The sequence below is a fragment of the Neophocaena asiaeorientalis genome, unplaced genomic scaffold (assembly GCF_003031525.2).
Source record: "Neophocaena asiaeorientalis asiaeorientalis breed wild unplaced genomic scaffold, Neophocaena_asiaeorientalis_V1.1 scaffold1097, whole genome shotgun sequence".
NCBI classification, from domain to species: domain Eukaryota; kingdom Metazoa; phylum Chordata; class Mammalia; order Artiodactyla; family Phocoenidae; genus Neophocaena; species Neophocaena asiaeorientalis.
The window spans coordinates 104,485-129,424 of NW_020174697.1; positions in this window are offsets into that span (position 1 = coordinate 104,485).

The window sequence follows — 24,940 nt, forward strand, 5'->3', positions numbered from 1 at the left end:
ATTCAGAGAAACTGAATTGCTTATATGTTGCTGGTCAGAATGCAAAATGGTACAGCCTTTGTGGAAAAGAGCACTTTCCAATAGCATGAAACATGCTATTGTCATACAACCCAGAAATTGCACTCCTGGGCACTTTTTCCAGAGAAATGAAGTCTTAGGTTCACACAAAAAACTGTACACAAATATTTATAGTAGCCTTATTCATAATAGACAAAAACTAGAAACAATCCAGGTGTCCTTTAACGAGTGAATGGTTCAACAAACTGTGATATATCCATATCATAAAATACTACTCAGCAGTAAAAAGCCTTAAACTATCGATACATCAGCAACCTAGATGACTCTCCAGGGAATTATGCTTAGTGAAAAGAAAAGAATCAGTCTCAAAACCTTACATACTATATTATACCATTTATTTAAGATTCTTGAAATGACAAAATTTTAGAAAAGGGGAACAGATCAGTGGTTGCCAGAGGTTACGAAGTAGGTGGAGGCACGAGGGGTCCTTGTGGTGACGGAAATGTTCTGTATCTTGACGGTATCAATGTCAAAATCCTGGTTTTGGTTGTGCGCTATAGTTCTGCAAGATGTTACCATTGTGGGAAACTGGATAAAGGTTACATGGGATCTCTCTGTATTATTTCTTACAACTTTCATGTACATTTATCTCAAAAATGAATTTTAATTAAAATTGTAACTATTGGTCTTAATTGAGAAAAACCGAAGCAGTTATTAACTCCAGGATAAACGATAAGTTGCACACAGAAAGACATAGTCATCATAGTATGCTATTTGACTCAGCAGTGAAACCACATTTACATAGTTATCATAAGGCAAAATACTGATTTGAACTGAATCAGTATTTCAGCTGAATACTGATTTGAACAAAGATGATGATTTAACTATAGTGAGAGTATATAGGGAAGAGAAGATGAGCAGGGAGTGATGTAAAGTGCTAAATCTTCATAATCCATAATAGAATGTCAGTAGATGTTGTCTGAAGCCCATATACCAAGAAATAGCAGGAAAAGCCTATTTACAAAAATGGAAATACCACAAGGAATAGTCAAGAGGGTGTTAGTCTTCTAGCAGGTTGGATGTGAAGGGAGGGAGGGAATGGGCAGGGGCCTGCTATCTGGAAAGCCTTTTGGTACTATTTTACGTTTTACCATTGTGCATGTATTACTCTGATAACATTGGGTAACATTTTTAAGGAAACTTGACAAAATTTTTAAGAAAGGGGAAGCATTCCTGATGGGAGCAATGTTGCTTCCACTCCTTGTGCCTGTATTAACTGCTTTCACTGTCAGCAGTGACCTCCTAAATAACAAAGCCAGCGTCCCCTTCTCTACCATCAGCTTGCTAGACCTCTCCGCAGCATTTGACACTGTTGATTATTGACTCCTCCCCTGTCTGTCATGACACTATATCTCTCCTCACTCTCCTGTCCTTTCCATTCCCACTGCTGCAATGCTAGTTCAGATCTCTATTAACTCTCACCTGAACCAATGCAATGGCCTCCACCCTCCTACCCACCTCCAGGGTGCTGCCAAATAAATTTTTCTTCTGAAGCAGCTCTCATCCTGTGAATGCTCTGCTACAGCAGTTGGCTACCTGGGGCCCACAGTCCAAATCCAGACCTCCACCCGTTTTGGTAACTAAAGTCTTATTGGAACACAGCCATTCCCATTCATTTACCTGTTCTCTATGGCTGCTTTGGAGCTACAACAGATTTGAGTAGTCAGTTATTACAGATGTCTTCCAGCCTGCAAAGCCGGTAATATTTACTGTCTGGTCCTTTACAGAAAAAGCTTGTGGATCCCTCCTCTACTGCAAGACAAGTATGGATCTTGTTGCTCAGAAGTCCCTTTGTTTGTTCCTAGACTCCTCTTTCATGTGACCCACAGTAGTTATTTCAAAACTTCTCCAATATCTTCTAAACCTCCTACCCTAATACCTCTTCCTTCAATCACAGAGAAAATAGAGGTCAGTAAATAAGAACGTTTCAACTACATTCCCAAAGCCCCATCCCTGCTAATATGTATTCGCTCTTGTACATACTCAATCTTTCTGGAATGTAAGTTCCACAGGGGCAGGAATTTTTGTACTACTTCTTTAAACTGTTACACTTCAGCACCCAGAACAGTGTCTAATAGGGTGTAAAAGCTCCATGAATCTTGGTTAAACGAAATTATTTTCAATTTCAGTAGAATAGGTGCCGCTCTTCCTACCTCAAGGCTAATCCTTCTACCTGTGCTCTGGATCTCCTCTGTTCCCACTTCTCCAGGGACCTCAGCTCATCGACATATCCTTTCCTTTCCTACATTTTCAACACCCTCTCCCTCTAGCATACAATGTGCTCATGTCTCTCCTGGCATGCCTACAAATATAAATAACCAACTACCACCGAACTGCTCACCTCCCATTCACGACCAAATTTCTTGAAAGAATTGTCTACACAGTTTCCACTTCCTCTCCTCCGAGAAATTCTTGACCCACTACATTCTGGCTTTAGCCCTCACCACATCACTGAACAGGCTTCAGTTAAAGCTAGCAGTCCCTTCTATGTTGTAAAGTCCTACAGAAAGTTCACACTCTTTATCTCACTCTGTAGCATTTAACACGGTTCTCTGCCAACTTCCCTCCCCCTCCCCTCCCCCACATATCTGCCTCTTCTTTATATTGCTCCTCTGGAGTTATGTCTCTGGCTCTTTCCTGTACTCTGCATACTTTCTCTGCATGTAAACACTACACTCACTCTAATGGACAATTACTCTATATATCAAAGGTGGAAAGCTGGCTGCTTGAAGCTTGGTATGGTCTGCAGATAGGTTTTATTTGGCTGCCTTACCAGATTCTTTTAAAATGTGAACGCCTTTGGGCAGGGCCTATGCACATCTTTTCTCTTAACCCCATATCAGCCCCAGCCAGAATCATCCATTTATGTTACCTGCCTGGATCCTGTAGACATTTTGATACTGTGACTCTCAAAACTATACCTGCAGCCCAAATTACATTTCTGTACTCCAAACAATATAGTCAACTTTGGGCCATTATCTCCATCTGTATATCTGACAGGTCCCTCACACTCAGCATGGGTAAAACAAAGCTTATAAATTCTCCCTCAAATCTTCTCATCCACTTGAGTTCCTCTTCTGAGTGAATGGCACTCCCTGACACCCAAGTTCATCCTTGCACTCTATCATCCACCTTATCACTTGCATTCCATTAGTTAGCAAGTCCGTCAATTCTACCCCCTAAATATCTCTCAAATGTATGCCCCCTTCTTCCTCCCCACTGCTGTATTTGTAACTCAGGGTCACATCAGCTCCACGTGGATGATTGTAATAGCCTCTATAAGGCTTTTCATGATGAGGTCCCTATTGAGCCCTCCAGTGTTCTCTCTTTACCACTCAGTTCACACCCTACGTTCAAGCCCAGCCCTCCTGGAAACTCTCCAGGTCCTCTACACCTGAGTGACTTTGCATGCCCTCTGTGCTCGAAATATCCTTCCATTTTCTCTCCTAGAAACACCCTTCTTATATCCCCCAGCTCAGGAAAACCCATACTCTCATATTTCAACTCAGACACTACCACCTCTAAAATGTCTCTCCTGACACCTCACATCCTGTCTAGGACAGGTGCCCTCAGCACTTCTCATCCACTTCCCCCGTTAATTTCCTTGTGGGCAGAAAACGTATTTATCGCTGTACTCCACATGCCTTTTTTTCTCTTTTTTCTTTTTTATTCCACACGCCTTTTAAAGTGCCTGGCACACAGCAGAGTATCAATAAGATTTTTTAAGTGAATGATTCTCTGAGTAAGTCTATCTCCATTAGATTGGTGCCCAAGAGTCGTTGCAATTCAATTCCATATGTCCATTTTCATCTGTATCTCACACTATACCCCTACATATATATTTAATGCTCCAAACAATGTAAACAGTCAAGAATATCACATTATACGTTTTTACTAGGGAGAAAGTCTGTAAAACCCAACCCTTATTATTCATAAATTGAGATAAATTGCCACTATGACTGTTGAATAAGTAACCAAATTGGTCTGCTTCATTCCCTGAAGCCCTTGTGCTGGTTTCCCACATCTATCGTTGCTCATGGTTCCCTCAATATCTCTTCTTATAATAAGTCTATCCCTCATATACCGGATTATACGCTGTCTTCCTTAAACCTGACCAGCTCAGCGTAGCCAGAAACAGAAGTGACTGCTCCTTCCCCTGAGCAGCTCTACACCTTGGAGCCTCTGATAACTATCCAATTTTGCCTTGCTTCGTAGTTATTTGCGTGCATGGTTTTTATTCACTTCCTGACTATAATCTCCCACAAAGCAGGGACCATGTCTTTTTTGACCTTTGAATGCCCTATGGCATCTTGAACGTAGCAGGGACTCAATGAATATTTTTAAATACATATTAAACAAAATCAGATCACAGGAGCATTTCACCTAATTACAAATGCACTTGGCATTTGATCATCATCCCCAAAGCCAACTGCTTTGTGAATTTGAAAAAATAAAACTCATCCATGGTAACTATTAAGTATTAATTTTCATGGTGGTTTCCTATTTACAAATGTTAACATAGGGGAAAACGTTTTCAAAGTCACTGAGAGGAATAGACACTTTGGTTTCCATTTCTAAAACCAAAGCTACAGAATCCATTTCCATATGGTCTGCTTGGACAGCAAAGGGATGGCCTCAGCCTGCAACTGAAACTATATTGGCAACTCAGAGGTATCTCTTCAAACCCTGAGTAGGTCCCCTGGAGCCTTCCTGAGATAAAGAGCTGTAAATTTGCCATTGCATAACCTAGTCACGGAAAGCACGAAGGAGCTCACGTTTTCCTTCCCTTCATAGTAGACATTTAATTATACGATAATTACTTACAGCTTGCTGCTCAGCTTCTACTTGTATGAAATGTAAATTACACCTTACTCAAAAGTGCAAGATGAGCATTTAAAATACTTTACTAGATAGATTTAAAGAATTTTCTGACATTTTTTCCCAGGCCAAGAATTAGAAAGGTGATATACCTTTAAAGGAAACTTTCATTTGGATACCAAGAAAGTTGAGTTCTTAACGAATACCTGAAAGAGAGGAAAAACTTCCAAGGGAAAAAAATGTATATTGGGTTTTGAACAAGCTCAGTGGCCTCAGTAAAGCCAAAGCCTCATCTCTGAGAGTAAGTCAGCCACTCTATTAACTGTGCTTACTGGTAGATTCATTAACTGAGTTTTACTGGCAAGGCTGAGGGAAAGAAAAGTAATGGCAATGATAAAATAATACGATTTGAATGACTACTTTTGGAAATGAATGTCAAATGTGTCTTATTATTCTTCTAGCATTATTTTCACCTGACATTAGAATTATTAACTCCTAACAGAGGTCAAGTGATTGGGAAAATCATTATTATTTCCACTGCTACATTATGCATGTAAGTAGAAAACCTAGTCTGAGCAATACAAAGCCACAGCTGACTCAAAGAATCATGAGCCAGGCTTCCCTGGTGGCGCAGTGGTTGAGAGTCCGCCTGCTGATGCGGGGGACACGGGTTCGTGCCCCGGTCCGGGAAGATCCCACATGCTGCGGAGCGGCTGGGCCCGTGAGCCATGGCCGCTGGGCCTGCGCGTCCGGCGCCTGTGCTCCGCAACGGGAGAGGCCACAACAGCGAGAGGCCCGAAATCATGAACCATTCTCCTTAAACCTTTCAAGGCTTTGCCATTGTTTACTGCCAGCTCAAAATTTAAGAGGGTTCAAGATTACTCTCCATGGTACTTGTCTCCGGTTTCTCATCCAGGGTCTTGACAGAAAAGTTCAAAGAAATTAGGAAATGAACAATAGCCAGAAAAGCAGAGAGGTGACACATTTTTTAAGTGGGAAATATATATATAGAAATTTAAAGCAAATTATTTACCACTGTTTGATCAAGAAATCCTAGGAGTTCAAGGTCAACTACTACTAATAATAATAAAAGACCTTATACTTGTAGAGGATTTTATTATTTTCAAAGCATTTTCACACAAAATCATAGCATGTTAGAACTGTAAGGAATATGAAAAATCATGCAGTGTAACCCTCTCTCTCTAATATATTCATTCTTATTTTATTTTTATAAACTTTTAATTAAAGTATAACACACACAATAAAGGTAAATCCTAATTGTACAGATTGCTTAATTTTTATAAACAGCACACGTTACCACCGCCTACATCGGGACTTGGAACATTGATCAGCGTCCCAAACACCTCTCTAACGTCCCTCCTGGTCTACCATTATTCTGATTTCTCTATCATCATTGATTAATTTTGCCTGCATATGAACTTGATATAAATGGACTCTCCTTTGCATCTAGCTTCTTTCTCAACCTTATATCTGTGAGATTAATTCAGTTATTTGGTGTAGTAGTACTTTTTTTAACATCTTTACTGGAGTATAATTGCTTTACAATGGTGTGCTAGTTTCTGCTTCATAACAAAGTGAATCAGCTATACATATACATATGTCCCCATATCTCTTCCCGCTTGCGTCTCCCTCCCTCCCACCCTCCCTACCCCACCCCTCTAGGTGGTCACAAAGCACGGAGCTGATCTCCCTGTGCTACATGGCTGTTTCCCACTAGCTATTTTACATTTGGTAGTGTAGATATGTCCATGCCACTCTCTCTTAATTGCTCTATGACATTCCATTGTGTGAATATACCACAATTTATCTAGTCCAATGTTGATGAACATTTGGTTTTATTTCAATTTGGTGCTATGACAAATAATGCCGTTAGGAACATTTTGCACATGTCTTTCGGTGCACACACATATGCATTTCTGTTGGAGAGATGATAGATAGATAGATAAATAGATAGATAGATAGGAAGAAAGATAGATTTGTAAGGTCACTGGGTACACACACATATGTTCAACTTGAGTAGATGCTGTCAGTTTTCCAAAGTGGTTGTACCAATTTAGATTCCAATCAATAATGTAGGAGAGTTCTAGCAGCTCCCCATCCTTGACAATACTTGGTATTGTTGGTCTTTTTAATGTTAGCTATCCTGATAGATGTGTAGTGGTTTCTCATTGTGGTTCTAATTTGCATTTCCCTGATGAGTAACAATGCTTGCTGACCATTTCAATATCCTATTTTGGGCTTCCCTGGTGGCGCAGTGGTTGAGAGTCCGCCTGCCGATGCAGGGGACACGGGTTCGTGCCCCGGTCCGGGAAGATCCCACAAGCCGCGGAACAGCTGGGCCTGTGAGCCATGGCCGCTGAGCCTGCGCGTCCGGAGCCTGTGCTCCGCAACAGGAGAGGCCACAACAGTGAGAGGCCCACGTACCGAAAAAAATATATATATATCCTATTTTGTCAAATATCTGTTCAAGTCTTTACAATTTTTAAATTGGGTTATCTATAGTTTTTAATAGACTTATAGAGTTGTTTATATATATTCTGAATACAAGCCCTTTGCCCATTATGTATATTGCAAGCATTGTCTCCCACACTGGTTTGCCTTTCACTCTCTTAATGGTATTTCTTAGATGAATAGGAATTTTTTATTTCATAAAGTCCAAGAGAGAGGACTCAAATTACCAATACAAGGAATGAAAAAAAGATATCACCACAGATACTATATATGTTGAAAAGGATAATATCAACAACTCTATACCAACTCTTTTGGCATAACAATAGTCAATTCATTGTCGATTGTCATCCTATAAGCTAACACCACTATATAAATGTAAAGAAAGATTAGAAAATAACCTCTGCATTGTTATTTCAAAACTATGGAGATTTCTCTTCATTTATTCACTTACTCCATTCTTTTACAACTTCTAAACATCAGATATTGGAAGGTGATGGGGGTATAACAACGAACAAAAAAGATTAGTCCCTATACTTATGGAACCCACGAACCAGTGGGAGAAACTAATATTAACAATCACCTTAATAACTCATTACCATTATGGCGTGTTTAAGTAGGATAGCTACAGGGTGCTATGCATGCATAAAATGGGAGTCTAATTAGAGTAAGGGACCATGGAAAACTTATCTAAAAGAGTGACATATAAGCTGAGTCTTGAAGGATGGCTAGGAGTTTGCCAGGTGAAGCAGGGTGGAGGGGCAGGGAGGATGAGAAAGGGGAAATTCAGAAAGGAGAGCCCCTCCCCCCTTCCAATATCCACCCACGCATGCGCACGCACGCACACCCCCCCCACACACACACACACACATACACAGCCTACCTAGAGTGGCCTTGTGACTTGGAAACCTGGGGATTCAACAGCTTCAGGTCAAAGTTAAAAGAATGCTGTGTTCTAAAGCCAAGGCAAAAGGAAGCAAAGAGTTAAACTGCTGTTCTAAAACGGAAGTGTCTCTGAGGTTTTGTACCTCGGATAAAGAGGTACCTAGAGCTTTAAGACGCTGTCCTCAAAACTGGCAGGGTTACTGGAGTTTTATAGATTCTACAAGTAGAGAATATAGGTACCCTGTTTCCTGACAGTGCATAGGGAAGTGACAAGGCCTCAGAGGAAAATGGCAAAGTGGTATCCAAGGAAGGCTAGACCGCAGGCCCCTCTAGGGCTCCCAGCCTAGATGGAAACCCCTCTGCCTCGGCTTGAGGCAGAATCAGCAGAGCTGTTAGCCTTGAAAAGACCATCCAGTATGTAGACTGAAGACCTGAGGACTCCCTGTGATTGGTGTCCAAGACACCCAGCACTTAACGTGACCCTGGAGGCCTCAGTAGTCACTGACATTGAATTTTCTACCAAATTTGGGCAGGGCTATGTGGTCTCTAAACAGACTAAATCATGTTTAGAGAACAAAAGAAATACAATATTTCTTTCAATCCACATTTTGGGGTAAAATGCTGGGAAGAAGTAGTGGGATCTGCAAAGTCTCAAAGCAGTTTGAGCTGAGCTACAGGTGTCTTTTATAGGATTCCCCTGGCCATAAGTGGGGAAGGAGCAATTAAAGGTGCAGGGCCAGTGTGGACAAATGCTCAATAAATGAAAGAAGGAATGGTCCTGGCCCTTTCAGGGACCCATGCCAATCTCCAGAAAGTCACCCCTTCTATCTGACCTCCATCTCTCCCACAGGAGTGATACATAGAAAGAAAGTTGGGCTGCCTTACCTTAATCTATTGCTTCCCAGCAGTGAAAGTAGGCCTCCCAAGTGGCTGCCAAGGTTGTAGGGGCAAAAATGTGCTTCACGCTTAACTGGGAAAGAAGCACCTCCTTGAGTTATGTGTCATTAGCGGATCCTAATGTCATTAGGTACAAGAATCAAAATTTGCACAGAAATCATTGCAGGGAATTGTTTCTTCCCCATGCTGGTATTGATTTCCCAGCACCGTTAGCTGCTTAATGCTACTGCTTTTAATTGATTACTCCAGGGGAGTCCCTCGATAGCAGGATTCTTCAACTGAGACGCTAGGACATTCACTGAATGTGATTCGACCACCCCAATTGACTCTGGAGACCTCTGCCTTTCTATAGCACCATCAGAGAGCAGTCCCACACAGCTTAATAAATACTGTGGCCCTTCCAAATGCAATACTCAGGCTACAGCCCACTTAAAAAGATGAACCTGTCCAGTTGTGTTTACCTGCTAAAAATCAGTGATCAAGTCATACGTCTGTAACTACACCCAAATTTGGGTATCTGAGGCTTATGTTCAAACCTCTTCTTGTTTCCACCTCTGTCTGTGAAAACTCTAAAATACCTGAATTCACCCTCGTGTCCATTAGTAAGTAGCTGAGTGACCCTAGCTAGACTCTCCCTCGGTTAACCAGGGGGTATTGCAGTGTTCAGTATTTGCTACTGAGGACTGAAGAAGCTGAGACTTCATGGTCACTACTGAGGACTAAAGAAGCTGAGAAGTGTTGGAGTGAAAGCGTTCTCAGGCAAGGACAGCTCAGGGAGCGCTTCAATACCTACTAATGTACCCAACCCCCAGCGGAGGCTTCTTGTCTTCTGATTCATTTTTCTCTTAAACGTTGGCCTCAGGAAAAAGGCTTCGGTTCATCAAGTCAATCCAACTGACCAAATATAGAGTGCCTTGGTGGGGTTGCTATAAATGTCAACTCACAAATTCAGGTGCACGAGAATTTTTTCCTTATAACTTAGTCTATTTTGAGCTCCCATTCCTCCAGGTAATATAAAACTTAATTTCAGTGCATTCAAGCTATCCCCGCAATCTCTGAGGCTGTGGCTAAGACAAGGAGAAAGTATTTGATCTTTAGTTTTCTGCTGTCCACGCTGGAACCCACTGACAGGTACACTGTCATGTATGGCCTTAACTGTCTCCGCACATGTGTTGCAGGGCTATTCAAATTCCACCCAGGCCTCAATTACAGTTGGACTCACATCACTGCCATGCCTCCTTAACCTTGAGTTGAAGTTTTCTCAGGTCTTGAGGACCCTCATGGCCATCCAGAAAACAACACTTGGTTCTTCCCATACCTCACCTGAGTCCAGGGAATGATAAGGCTGCCTCAAGCCCTGTCCCTGCGATAACACCTGCAGCCAGCTCTACTCCACTGCTCTGGAGCCAGGCCGGGCTCAGGGGAACACTTCAGGCTTGTTGCTTCTAAGTGGAGAGAGGCCAGCAGTCCAGTCTGCTCAGTTTTCTCCATCCCTCTCCCCTTCGTCTTCAACTTGGGTCTTGCCCCACAGGGCAGGTTACAGCACCTCTGTTAACAAGGACTTTTGTTCTAACTCACTCCTCTCACATCCCATGAAATTTTCATCTAGTCTGGGGAGAAGGAAAAACTTGCTCAGATTGATCCTGTATCCTTTCAAATCTAGTACGTATGTCATGAAGTGTATGACCTGGGTTCTTTAGGGCTTAGGATTTTGAAGCTCAAAAGTCCTGGTTCCTGAAACTCTAAATAGGCTTTTAAAACTCCAAGGGTGAGAATTAACTTTTTCGTTTTCTGCTTTTCTACTATAATAACCTTTCTCTTAGGTGATGAAATTTCTTTGCTGAATATGGGAAGGGCTAGGTGTAAAGACAGACAGACAGACAGACAGACACACACACACACACACACACACACACACACACGTAGGGGATAATCTATTAAAATATTATCCCAACATGCTACTGTATACTTAAGGCCGTGGTAGAAACTAGGGGAGACAAGAAAAGACACAGTCTATGTGCTAAAGAGAATAAAGTTTCATTACAGAGACAATGATTTATATATCTGAGATACTCAAAAGATGCATTGTCACATATAATCCAGGGATAGCTTGAATGATACTCAAAATGCTATAAAGAAGCCAAACAAGAGAGCTATCAAGATGAACCACAGGGGTCAGAGACAGTTCCATGGAAATGACTGACCTGAAAGGAAGAAGGTAGGAGGAGGTAACAAATGAATAATTTAATCTCGAAAACTTTTCTCCAGGCAAGTGTCATGGCCCTTATATTAGGCTTTTTATGGTGTTTTTTTTCACTGCTCTCCCACAGGTGTGATGAAAAAGCCTATTTCTGCCTTTCAAAAACTAATGTGCCCTAGAGCTTAATTCACTTATTATTCAACACGTACTTATTAAACACCTACAGTATGCTGAGCCCCATGCTAGGTACCATTAGGGCTATTTGCATAGAAGGGAATCACCTGGATCTCCTACCAAGAGGGAACCACATAATGGGCAGTGTAGGGCAGAGCAGCGGTTCTCACACTGGAGCGTGCCTCAGAGTCACCTGGAGGACTTGGTAAAAGATTGCTAGGCCTCACCTTCAGACTTTCTGATTCAGTAAGCCTTTCACAGTGCCTGAGAATTTGCATTTTCAATGAGATCCCAAGTGATGCTGATGCAGATGATCTGGCAGAAAATACTGGCATGATGGTTAAGAACCCAGAGGACTTATAGTCAACCAGAACTGGGTTTGAATCCCAGCTCTGGCACTTAGGAGCTGTGCAACTCTGAGTACGTTATTTAGCTGCTCTGAGCCTCAAGTTTTTTACCTGCAACACTTGATTCAACAAGATTCAGCAAACAGATTTTGAGATTTGTGTCTTAAGGTACAGGAGAAATAGCAGTAAGCAAGATAGACATAGAACCTGTGGGGTGACAACCATTCAACACAATCACAAAATGTACTATGTAATTACCATTGTGATTAGGACCGTAAGGCAGGAGGGTGCTATGCTATGGAAAACAGGGAAAGTTAATCCAGGCTGAATGGTCAGGGGAGACATCACTGAAGCTGGCTGATACTTGAACTATAAGTAAAAGAGCCCTTGTCCATTAGTAGGGTCAGTAGGGTAGGGCTGCTACAATTTGTAGCTGCTGGATGGACAAGGTACGATAGGGAGATGGGGCAAAGAGGAGCATGGGTTATAAAAGAGGTGGACGAAGCCGGTGGTAGTGGGCGTGGCTAGAGGGTGTAGCCAGTGGAGGAGGGTATGGTGGTGGACATGACAATGGGGAATTGTGGTGGGGTGATGAGGGTATTGGGGTGTAAAGCCTGGTGGAAGTGGTGCATGGAAGGCTGTGGACTTGCTCACAGTAAGCAAAGTTGGTGGCTATGCCTTGTAAGTGATGGTGGTGAGTAGCATCGTTACGAAGACTAAGGGCGCATTCCTTTAGGTAAATGACTCAGAGAAGGTAGTGACTTTTGAGACTGGAAGGCCGAAGAGACAGGTGAGGTACACTCCAAGCGGAAGCAATTGCATAATGCAACAGCTCAGACAGTAGGGAGCTGAGGGGCCGACAGAGACTCAGTGCAGCTAGAGGGGCACAAGTGAAAGAGAAAACGGTGGAAGAGGCGCTAAAGACGTGGGTAGGAGCCAAACCATGAGAGCCTTGTAGAGGTTGGGGAAGAGTCTAGTCTTCTTCCTAAGAGTGATTACAAGCGATAAGGTCCGTTTGACATGTTCAAATGCTCACTCTGGCTATATTGTGGATAGCAGGCTGGGGCTGGACGGCTCCAGTCAGGTGTTTGGAGAAGACTGAAATAATCTAGCAACTCAGCACCAAGTCACAGTTTTCTACTGACAGAATACAGGTACCTCCATAAGGTGAGCTCTTCCATGTCTTCCTCCCCCGTGATTCCTTGCCTGGTATCCCAGTTGGGGGACTACATCTCCTACACAAAAACCTGTTTCCCAGTCTGAATCTCGATCTGAATCCCTAATACCCATGACCATAATCCCTTGATAGTTACCCACCAGCTAATCTGGACTCTGCCAATCGCCAGCTACTTGGATGACCATTGTCAACTCCTCACTTCTGCTTAGCCAACAACTGGTTCTTGGTTTGTCACTGTGGACACTTACACTCACATCTTACCTGCTCTTAGCCCTCCATGGTATCATTTGATTCTGAACCCACCCTGATTGGATTCCAACCATCATGTGCTCAAGCCTATAATAACTAAGTTATGAAACCCCGAAATTACATTCTTGTCCCAGTCCCAGCCTTCCCCTGACCCACTAAACCCTCATGAATTCCCAAGTCTTATCTATTCCAGTCTGGCCTGTTCCACCACCACTCAAGCTCTGGTTCTACTAGCAGGTATTGTTGAAGTGTTAGCCATTCAAGAATTATGTTAATAGCCTGGGATTCAGACCACATCAGGTCTTGCTGTCTGAGAATTGGATGTGGGCTGTTTGAGATTCTTGGACTCTTGTGATTATACAACTTAAGCCTGGTAAACAAGTCAGCAAACAAGTCATGCTCCCAAGTCCAGTTCCTGGGAAGTCAGCGTTCATATGTGAATGGATTTTCCCGAGGCCTCTTGGAAGTTTAACAAGGAAATCTCTTATATATCCTAGACTACAGGCATCACTTGGGTGACACTGTGGCATTCACTCTCAGGCAATCACCCTGGGAAACAAGAAATCTCTCTATCCTGGGTTGCTAGAAGAGCATATTAACTGTATAGGTCAGATATGCATCTCTGAATGTATGCGTTAAGGCCCAACTGACTGGGTCCATACTCCTCACATTCAAGTCATCAAACTGCAAGTGAAGATGGCGGGGAGGTGGGGGGATGGAGAGGTGAAGCTACTAATGGGTTCAAAGTCCCTCAGTTTTCTGGACTGGCATTAGAGTTCTCTGGGAATGAGATCAGAGGAAGGGAAGGCAGGTGACCATGTGTGATGGTTGCAGACAGAGAAAGCAGGTTTTTGGATTCAAGATCCTTCATCTGTAAGCCTACTACCTCTTATTGTAAACACTAAAATACTTTGGTGGTTGGGGGGTGCAGTAGCGGGGAGCATTCTCCCTCAGAAAGAGTCATCTCACAAGGAATCTGGGAGGTCTCCTGATCAGGGCCCGATGGTGGGTTTGGTGCCAGGGGGCTGGTGGCAAAGGGTTCCTAGGTTAGAGCAAAGAATTCCTGGGAGCCGGAAACTCAAGGCTCTAAGAATAGAAAAGTATCTGGCAGGCACAGACAAAAGAGTTGAAGTCAGAGGACGCTAGGAGTCCACAATAGGGAGTAGAGGTGGCAGGATGTCGGAGTACCAGAAAGAGAACCAACCCAACAGGGGCAGACCAAAAAGCAGTCAGTCCCAAAGTCAGGGAGTTTGTAGGACTCAGCAAGCACAGGAAGTTCTTTATTTCTTTAAGCTTATGGGGAGCTCTATGGAACAGGCTTGAAGCTGGATTAGTCACAAAGATGATGCTCACGGGGACTTCCCTGGCAGTCCAGTGGTTAAGGCTCCATGCTTCCAGGGGGCGCGGGTTTGATCCCTGGCTGGGGAAGTAAGATCCCACATGCCACGCGGCAATAAAGACATAAAGTAAGTAAGTGCGTAAGTAAGGTGCTGCTCACAACCAGTGAGTTCTTCACTGGTTGGCCCCAGGACATAATAAATTCCGTAAGAAATGGAATTTAGTTTCTAGGTTCTCTCTCTCCTCTTTTGGCACCTTCTCATCCCAGGCGTCACTTGCTGCATCCAGCTACACAGATGCCGCTTGTCAAGTCTATCCTCACGATGCCCCAGGACCCAGAAATCCCTGCATCCTGGGTCCCCTTCCATGCTCTCTGCCAGCCAGCCAGAAGAAGGCATAACAGAATACTGAACGTTGCCTAACACATTTTTCCTTTGTATTTTAGTGGAAACTTCTAGCAATTGTGTCCTTCAGTGATAGCTCCCCAAAAGAATAGTTCTAATATTGTGAATTTCTGGCTCTCTGGCATGTCTGGGAGAATTTGGAGGGCTGGCTTAAAACAACACAAATGGGGCTTCCCTGGTGGCGCAGTGGTTGAGAGTCCGCCTGCCGATGCAGGGGACACGAAAATTTATTCTCTCATGGTTCTGGAGGTCAGAAGTCTGAAGTGGGTCTCAATGAGCTAAAGTCACAGTGCAGACAGGGTTTCCAGGTTCCTTCTGGAGGCTCTGAAGGGGAAATCCATTTATTTGCCTTAGTCAGCTTCTAGTAGCTAACTGCCTGTATTCCTTGGCTTTTGGCCCATTCCTCCATCTTCAAAGTACATCACTCCAGTCTCAGCTTCTATCATCACACCGCCTTTTCCTCCGCCTCTGGTCTCCTCCTGGGTCCCTCTTATTATAATCCATGTGATTACATTGGACCCACCCAGATAATCCAGAATAATCTTCCCATATCAAGCTCCTTAACTCAATTGCATCTCCAAAGGCCCTTTTGCATATAAGGTTGCATATGCACAGTTTCCAGGGATTAGGATGTGGAAACATTTAGGGTACCATTACTCACCCTACCACAGGGAACATTTCAAATTGTACCATGGTTCAAAGTTTTTCTATGTCTGCACATAGTTTATAGATTAGAGATTTTAAAGAAATGTGAAATAACTCAGTGTTACCTTTACTCAATGGTCATCATCTTCCAAAGGCTGTATGCGGACGGAAGGAGGTGACTGGGAGGGAGGGGGTGCATATTACAAAAGTCCTTCAATGAGATATTTGAAATTGGCCTCTTACCTGAGTAAGTCCACTGGCAATTAGGACCAGCCTCAGCCTTGTGCTTTCATTTGAAGCCTCAATTCATGACAGTTCATTTCAGTGCTTCTGCTGCTTTTCCAATACAATTTGCTCTTGAGCCCAAATGGCGCTCTCAGACTGGTTGGAGATTGAAGGCCAGCTTCCTTCAACTCTGGCCTTGATCGAGGAAATAGAAAGTGGACATTTGGAAAATTTATCTGGGAAGGGAGGGAAATTAAAGCTGAAGGGAATCCAATTGTTTTTCACAAATGTCTAAAGAACTTAGAGCAACGGTGACTCAAAATGACATCCCACTTAGTTTACAAGCTCCCACTTGTTCAGCATTCTGTGGGACAGGAGAGAGCCTGTCCGGAGAGTCTGCACAAGCCTCAGAAGCTGAGGGCAAGGACACAGTGGTGAACAAGATGGGACACTTTCCAGGGCCATCACCTCCCAAAGTTTGCATTCTAGGAAGAAATACACATAATAGTTACCAGTGAGTGTGTGCTTCTTATATACCAAGCGCTGTGTTAATCACATTACATGTGTCTTATCATTTACTTTAACCTTCATAACAACCATGTAAGGTAGTTAATATTACCCCATTTTATAGGTTAGGAACCCAAGGTACAGAGACATTAAGTGACTTGCCTAATGGCAAAAACCTCCTACAAGGCAGAGGTAAAATTTGAGCCCATGTATGTCTGGCTCCAAAGCCCATGCTGTTATCCACTATGCTATCATACCACTCCAAATGGACCCTTGGTTGGGGAATTCTGTGTTAGAGATGTAGAAGTTTATGGTGCCAGATAAGTCATCATACCTGCTCACTAAAACTAGTGTCCTCAAGGACTTAACTTCCACCATAGGGGCAGCATCAGGGATGATCTCACCAGATTTTTATGAGTTATAATATTTGGGTAACAGGTGAGATGGAGCATCTGTAGCTTTAAAAACCAATTATGTGATCCGATGCTGGCCAGGGCCAAAGATAACATGGTACACGTATTATCATGCAGGGATAAACCCCCTTCTGGAGAAGAACTGTGTCTGAACAGGCTCTTAATTCCAACAAACATCCTACTTGGTATGATCCTCAGTTTTCTCTTCATATACATTTTTAAAAGCCTATCCAGCCACTCCCTACATACCTTATGAATGGAAGAAGCTCTAGGTCTCGCGTCCTCCAAGCTAAAGCTTCCGTATAGGGACTTCCCTGGTGGCGCAGTGGTTAAGACTCTCTGCTCCCAATGCAGGGGGCCCAGGTTTGATCCCTGGTCTGGGAACTAGATCCCACACGCATGCCACACCTAAGAGTTCACGTGCCACAACTAAGAGCCTATGTGCCACAACTAAGACCCGGCACAACCAAATAAATAAATAAATAAAATTTTAAAAGATATTTATTTAAAAAAAAAAAGCTTCCGTATGTCTCGGAGTGGGGGAGTGGGAGGCACAAACTATTGGGTGTAAAATAGGCTCAAGGATGTATTGTACAACACGGGGAATACAGCCTACATCTGGTAATAACCGTAAATGGAAAGTAACCCTTAAAAGAGTATAAAAGGGACTTCCCTGGTGGTACAGTGGTTAAGAATCCGCCTGCCAATGCAGGGGACACGGGTTCGACCCCTGGTCTGGGAAGATCCCACATGCCACAGAGCAACTAAGCCCGTGCGCCACGACTACTGAAGGCCACACGCCTAGAGCCCGTGCTCTGCAACAAGAGAAGCCACCGCAATGAGAAGCCCACGCACTGTAGGAGGAGTAGCCCCCGTTCACCACAAGTAGAGAAAGCCTGCATGCAGCAATGAAGACCCAGTGCAGCCAAAAATAAATAAAATAAAATTATTTTTAAAAGTATAAAAAATAAAAATTAAATTAAATTCAAGAGCTTCTATATGTCATATGTCATACTCTTCCAACCACCCAGACTGGTTCAGAGGTATGAAGGACTTCAAGGGCCTTGGATCTGAGATTCTAAAAAAGAAAAAGAAGGTATGTAGCTACCTAACTCAGAAGAGTTAGAAAAGGTTATACTTCGGAAGACTGATCATAGGAGCCATCTAAGGTTGTGTGGGGCCCTCAGCTTAATGATAGAGGCAGAACATTGTCAAGACTTGCTCGTTGGGAGCTGGTCCTATGCCTCAAGCCAGCAGCTACCTCCTCCATTACGTGTCATCTCAACTCCAGCAGGTTTGGGTCATTCATTCAACAGGTCTTTATTAAGGACCAATTATGTGCCCAGCACGGTGCTAGGCACTGTGGGAAATACAAAGATGTACAAGACACAATCCTGCTCAAGACACTGTATCTATCTTGCTAGTCAGACTCCCCAGCAAGTACAGGAACCATAGAAAAGTGCAGAAACAGTGACTGAGGTCACTTAACTCTGGGTCATTTTCGTTTTCATCCTATGTCTTCCCTGTACCCTTCACTCCACAAGTCCTCTGTCCCTGCTTTCATTCCTTGAACCTCAAACTGCCTTTCCTCTCCCCTCCTCAAATAATGACCCATTTTTTGTACTTCAGTATCTTCCTGTTGCTTCATGAAGATTTACCCCCAACTACCTCTGATACTTGATACCTTCACCTATTTGCAGGTGTCACACTACCCCAACCTTAACACACGCACCACTAACACCACCAACAAAAACAATGCGGCCGCTATTTTGAATTTTGAGATCATGCCAATCAAAGAAGTAGCAACCACTTGGTGACGGCATACCCAAATTCAAATAGCAGGAACTATTTCTAGGTGAGAAGGAACAGCCTGAACTTACACAACTAAAGTTAGAAAATGCCAGATACGCAAAGTTAAAGTTAGAAAAAGATAACCATGTCACATCTGTAAAGTAGTATCAGTTGTACTCGGGAAGACAATTGAGAGTGTTGCAGTCCTGATAACTGCAAAAGAGAGAGAGAGAGAGAATGCAAAATTTATTATGGGAGTAGAGAGTACATCCTCCAGGCTATAGCCACAAAAAGAGCCCTGAGTCCTAACGTTTTAGTTCTAAATGCACAAAGCCTGTTGTATCTCCATATTCCCTTAGAGAAAACTGCAGTTAGACTAATTGAATAATCCAGACTTTTGGAAACAATGGTAAGCCAAATGAAAATGCATATATAGCATTTTTCTTTCTGGTATAATGGGTCATTAATAATAAGATACTTAAAATAACACGAGCAGCAAGTGTATGGCTTTGGGGACTGCACTCACTGGAAGTCAAATCCTCCTCCTCCGGGATTTGCATCAAATGTCAAATGAGCTCCCACTGATGTTGAAGGCAATGGGCTGGCACAGATATCCTCCCGAGGCTCTTGAATTCTACAAAAACACAGAGACTATATTCTAGTTCTTAAGTAGCCAGAACACGATAATTATTAGCGGCCCAGCACAACAAACTTTCCCTGATATCTTTAGAAATGTGGGACTCAGAATAGCTTTGCAATTGGCCCCTTAGTCAAATGATCTCCAGTTGATTAAGAAAAGCCTACGCCTTGCATCCAACATGCCTGAAAAACAAACAGCTTTTCCCTTTCTCATTAGAGCTTTTCTAGTTTTAGAGGAGTCAGTCTATAGTTTTCATCCATAATAAGACACCCAATCCAAGAAGTTCAATGGTAAAAAGCACGGAGTATTTTAGCTCAGCTGGCATGCATATGGCCAAAGTCAATCAAAAAAACACATTGAGCTCCTACTATGAACCCATCCCCATGCCAGCTGCTATAGAGTAGACAGAAAAAGTATTGGCAGAGTGCCTGGACTCATGTGCTTACCATCTAGTTGGGAGATAAGATTAACATAAAAAACAATTAGCTAAAAGACACAATGTGTTTTCAGTTGGATTGTTCAGAGACTAGGTGCTATGGCATTAAGAAAAGAGGAACGTGAATGTGGACTAGGCTGTTGTCAAGAACTGTGAAGGGTCTGAGATTTTACTCTAATTACAAGCTAGCAAATTCGCCTGCCACAACTTCATGGATACTGGTAGAAAGTATGAGACTCCTGGATTAGAGCTGGAGAGTTTATTGCTCACAGCGATAGCAGTAGCAGGCGTAGAAGCATTTTTGCATTGGTTCCAAAGTCCCAATTCCCACAGGGCAACGTGAAGAGGGCCAAATGACACCTGCCTATGAAGTAGGTTGCATTACAGGAGAAGAACCCTGAGTTTAGGGAACTCGAGCTTATAGAAGCTTTTTATAACGGGTAATGGGCAATAAGCATGCCTGCCCTTTGCTCCAGAGGGAGACACTGCCTCTCTATTGCAAGGATTCTCCCTCTACAAACATCCTTGAAAAAAATAGTCCAGAACGATGGGCAGTCAGCACCTCACTTGTAAGACATTCAGATACACAAGAGACTCAGTAGTTAGGTGAAGGATCGCGGTGCCATGGATTTGGTAAGAGGTGCAGATCACAGCACAGGTGGCTCATGTAAATCCATGTCCATTACAGAGCACATGTCCTAAAGATGAGGAATATCCTACAATTGCTAATCAAATCCTAAGAGGTCCCGAGCTGCAAAGGTCTTTGTCCAACACGCTTGTTTTCAGACATGGAGACTGAGTCCCAGAGAAGTCAAGTGGTCCTAGCACCATTGTGATGTACAACTAGCACGTGTCCTAGGTCTGATTAGACTGGTATATTCTGTGCCCACTGAACACTGTCCTACTCTTCATAGTGGGATGCTGGTTGAACACCTCATTAGAAATAAAATTACCACCTGCACCAGGTTTACACTAATGTATTGACATCTACAGCACTCGTTAAATGAACCGTAAATCCAATACACTGAAGTCATTTTCCACTGAATCAAGTCCAGCTTCAGTCAAAAGAATTACCATTGTGATATACTTAATGCGTGGCATTTGCAGGGGGTCCCTGACTAGATCATTTTAGACGAAGAGAAAAAAAAATGGTGGAGTCATAAAACAGTGCTGACTAAATGTGTCTCACTGCAAGCATATACTAACCCAGAGCTGGGAGTTTAAGGACAATCAACAACTCACATTGACTACTTGGTGAAGCCATCTAAGGATTCACAGTTCTTTGTTTACTAATCTGTCTGTACTTCACCACTGACTCCAGATCACAAGGGTCAAAAATACTACCGCTTGCTTTTTCTAAGAAACTTTGGCCCTTTTCAGTTTGCATAACAACAGAGCTGCGGGAAAGGGTGGGGGCGAATATAAGAACTACCTGCTACTAAAATGGAACCCAAAGTATAGACAGACCTTCTCGTATTTGTGGGGAATAATAATCCCAGGGCAAGAAAGTTAAACTGAAATATATTTTCTGGTTGGGTTTCATTAAACCTGACCCAGAAAGTCAGGAGCTAGTATTGAATAAATGAAAAATCTACTTGAGTTTCTGATTCTGTATGCAAATCATGCCACAGAGTTAGAAAATATAGCTCTTTCCAAAATCAGGAGTATACTGGCATATAAAAGTCAAACGTGGAATGCAGTTAAGTGTGTCCCTCAGCCCCCAACATCATCTCCCACCTCTAGGTTTCCAATGGCCTAAGGCTGACTAAAAACTCATTGCCACACGTTACTGGCTTAAGATGAATCGACTTGTTCTGGCTTCATGAATTACTTGAACAGGAGACTAGTATTGAGATCAAGGGAGATGATAATCTCATTGCACCTGGCAGTCCACACCTGAAGTGTTCAGTTGTGGGCACCATATGTAACAAGAAACTTTGAACATTATAACGGGTCCAGAAAGTATCAACCAATATGATTAGGAGACTGGGATTCTTAGCCTTTGAGGACTAGTTGAGGAACCTAAAGATGTTTAGCCAGGAGACAACTTAGTGGGAAACCATTAGTAGTGTCTTCAGATCTTTGCAGGGTTATTATTTTTAATAAATCACTTGGTCTGGGTGACTCCAGAGAACAGAATGGGGCTATTGACATTGTTGAAAAAGAAAACAGAAGTCAACCCAGTAAAAGAAAGAACTTTCAAACAATTGAAGCTATTTCAAAATGGAATGGGAACCGAATAGGGCAGGATGAGTCTTCTGAATAGGAGATTCCATTTGCAGTGTTACCTTCCCCCATAGGGCTTATTACACTCACAGGGTCTGGGAGTTAGGACCTTAAAGGAGCATGCTTCCAGTAGACACCAGGACCCTCAACCCTCCAGCTGCAAAGCCTCTGGTGCTTTGAACCAATTAGAATAAGAACAATATATCTCTGAGCAGAAAGTCCAGATCCTGCAAATAAAACCTTTAGTTTTTTTTCCTTAGAAACTTCGTATCACAGGACCATAGGCTGTTGGAGGAAAAGGACTTCTAAAACCATCTAAGCTTCCGATTAAGTCCACATTACAGACCCTGTGAACAAAGGATATCCAAGAAAGTTGCAGAAGAAATACCTGTGGACAACTTGACATGTTACATCAACTTATGTTATTTTTCTATCAAAAAATGGGCAGAAATTCTAAATAGACAGTTCTCCAAAGAAGACATACAGATGGCCAAAAAGCACAAGAAAAGATGCTCAACATCGCTAATTATCAGAGAAATGCAAATCAAAGCTACAATGAGGTATCACCTTACACCGGTCAAAATGGCCATCATCAAAAAGTCTACAAACAATAAATGCTGGACAGGGCTGGAGAAAAGGGAACCCTCCTACACTGTTGATGGGAATGTAAATTGGTACAGCCACTATGGAGAACAGTATGGAGGTTCCTTAAAAAACTAAAAAACAGAGCTACCATATGATCCAGCAATCCCACTCCTGAGCATATATCTGGAGAAAACCGTAATTCAAAAAGATGCATGCACCCCAATGTTCACTGCAGCACTACAATAGCCAAGACATGGAAGCAACCTAAATGTCCATCAACAGAGGATTGAATAAAGAACTTGTGATACATATATACAATGGGATATTACTCAGCCATAAAAAAAGAATGAAATAATGCCATTTGCAGCAACATGGATGGACCTAGAGATTATCATACAAAGTCAGGCAAAGACAAATATCATATGATATCACTCATATGTGGAATCTAACTTTTAAAAAAGATACAAATGGGGACTTCCCTGGTGGCGCAGTGGTTAAGAATCCACCTGCCAATGCAGGGGACATGGGTTCGAGCCCTGGTCCAGGAAATTACTACATTTTCCACCCACATAAGTATGCTGAGGTGCGCCTTATTGGCTCAGGACCCATTGCACAGTGAAGAGAAAAATTAGGACATGCATATAGCTTCTCTGGCTTTCTCACAGTGCAGAGCTAGAGGAGAAGAACGTTCTCCCTTACACTTTCTATCTGTTCAAGCCTGGCTGTTGATATACTAAAGGAGGAGATTTAGGGAACTTAGAAAAATCCTCTCCCAACAATGTCTATCCTTCAAGCCGTATTCCCTGACATAGAATTCTATTCTGAATGTCAAAAGCTGAAGGTTAATGTTTTCTTTCATATTTTTTTCTCAATCATTTTTCCTTAGCAGTCGATGGATGTCTTGGGCTGAGAAAAATATCACGTACCCCAAAATGCAAATAAGAAAAACACATTTATATTTTTTCAAACTATTTCCTCCACTACATGTATGATCATTTATTCAGCACTATTCATGGCATATGCATTTTATATATACTATAACACTGTATAAGTCAGGATTTTTTCAGAAGCATATGAGAGAAATCCCATTCAAACTGCTTAAACAACCAACAAGCACCTACTGTATAGCACAGGGAACTCTGTTCAATATTATGTAGCAAGCTAAATGGGAAAAGAATTTGAAAAAGAATAGATATATGTGTATGTATAACTGAGCCACTTTGCTACACACCTGAAACTATCACAACATTGTTAATCACCTATACTCCAATATAAAATAAAAAGTTTTAAAAAATAAATAATTTTAAAATGATTAAAAACAAATAAGGGACTTATAAATTGGGAAGTTCAAAAGGTAGCCTGCTTCAGGTACGGGTGGATTGAAGAGCTCGCGCACTCTATCTTCTCAACTCTCTTCTGTGTGTTGGGCTCACCCTGTAGACAACTCTCTCCATGTGCAAGGGAAGATGACTGCCCATAGCACGCGGTTTAAATGCTCCCAATTTAGAAATCCAAATAGAAAAAAAAGTTTATATCCATCCCAGCACCCAAAAGTCAATCCAGAGAAGGCATATGGTTGATCCCTCTTAGATCTGTTGCTCATCTCTAGACCACTGTTGCCAAGGGATAAGATATCAATACTATAAATGGCCCATCCTAGATTATACTATCACCACTATAGGCAGGGTTAGAGGGGCATCATGATTAACGACCCCACCAGAATCACAGGGAATGGCAGGACAGTCCTTCAAAGGACGTAGAGGGCTGGACATAACATCAGATGATGACCCCACAAGTATCACCTCAATCCTTACAACTCTTCAACTTATTCTCATTTACTTGAAATAAGCTAAGTATCTTCCCCAAAGTCCCATAGCTGTGTAATAGAGCTATCTTGACTGATTCCCGATGTCCCTTCTCTTTCCCCTCCATCTTCTATTTTTAATGCCACCCCACCCTCCTTGAATGGTATCCAGTGCCCTCTGCTTCCATCTTTCAACCCCAGTCAAACCTGCTCTGAGAAAAGGAGTTGACAAACTCATTCACACTTAGCTCTCTGCCACTGAGTAACTGAGATTGAGTTACTCCTCTAGGGAAAATTACAATTTAGCATATATCAACTTTAGGAATCAGAATGGCTTCATAATTAAGGGAATGAATTTAAGACTCAGATAGATAGACCTACATTTTGGTCTTGTCTCCAACATTTGCTAGGTATGTGATCTTGGGAAAGTTATCACTTTGAGCTTCAGGCTAACTCATCTGTAAAATGGGCATAATAGCACAATGATGTTATAAGGATTAACCGAGTTAGATCTGTTAAAATTCCCAGGCCCAAACCTGTCACACAGTTCATGTTAAATATTTATTTCCCCTATTACAAAGGAATTATTCAAGTTTTAGTTTTTAACCCATAGGTGAGAGGAGTCTGGGGAA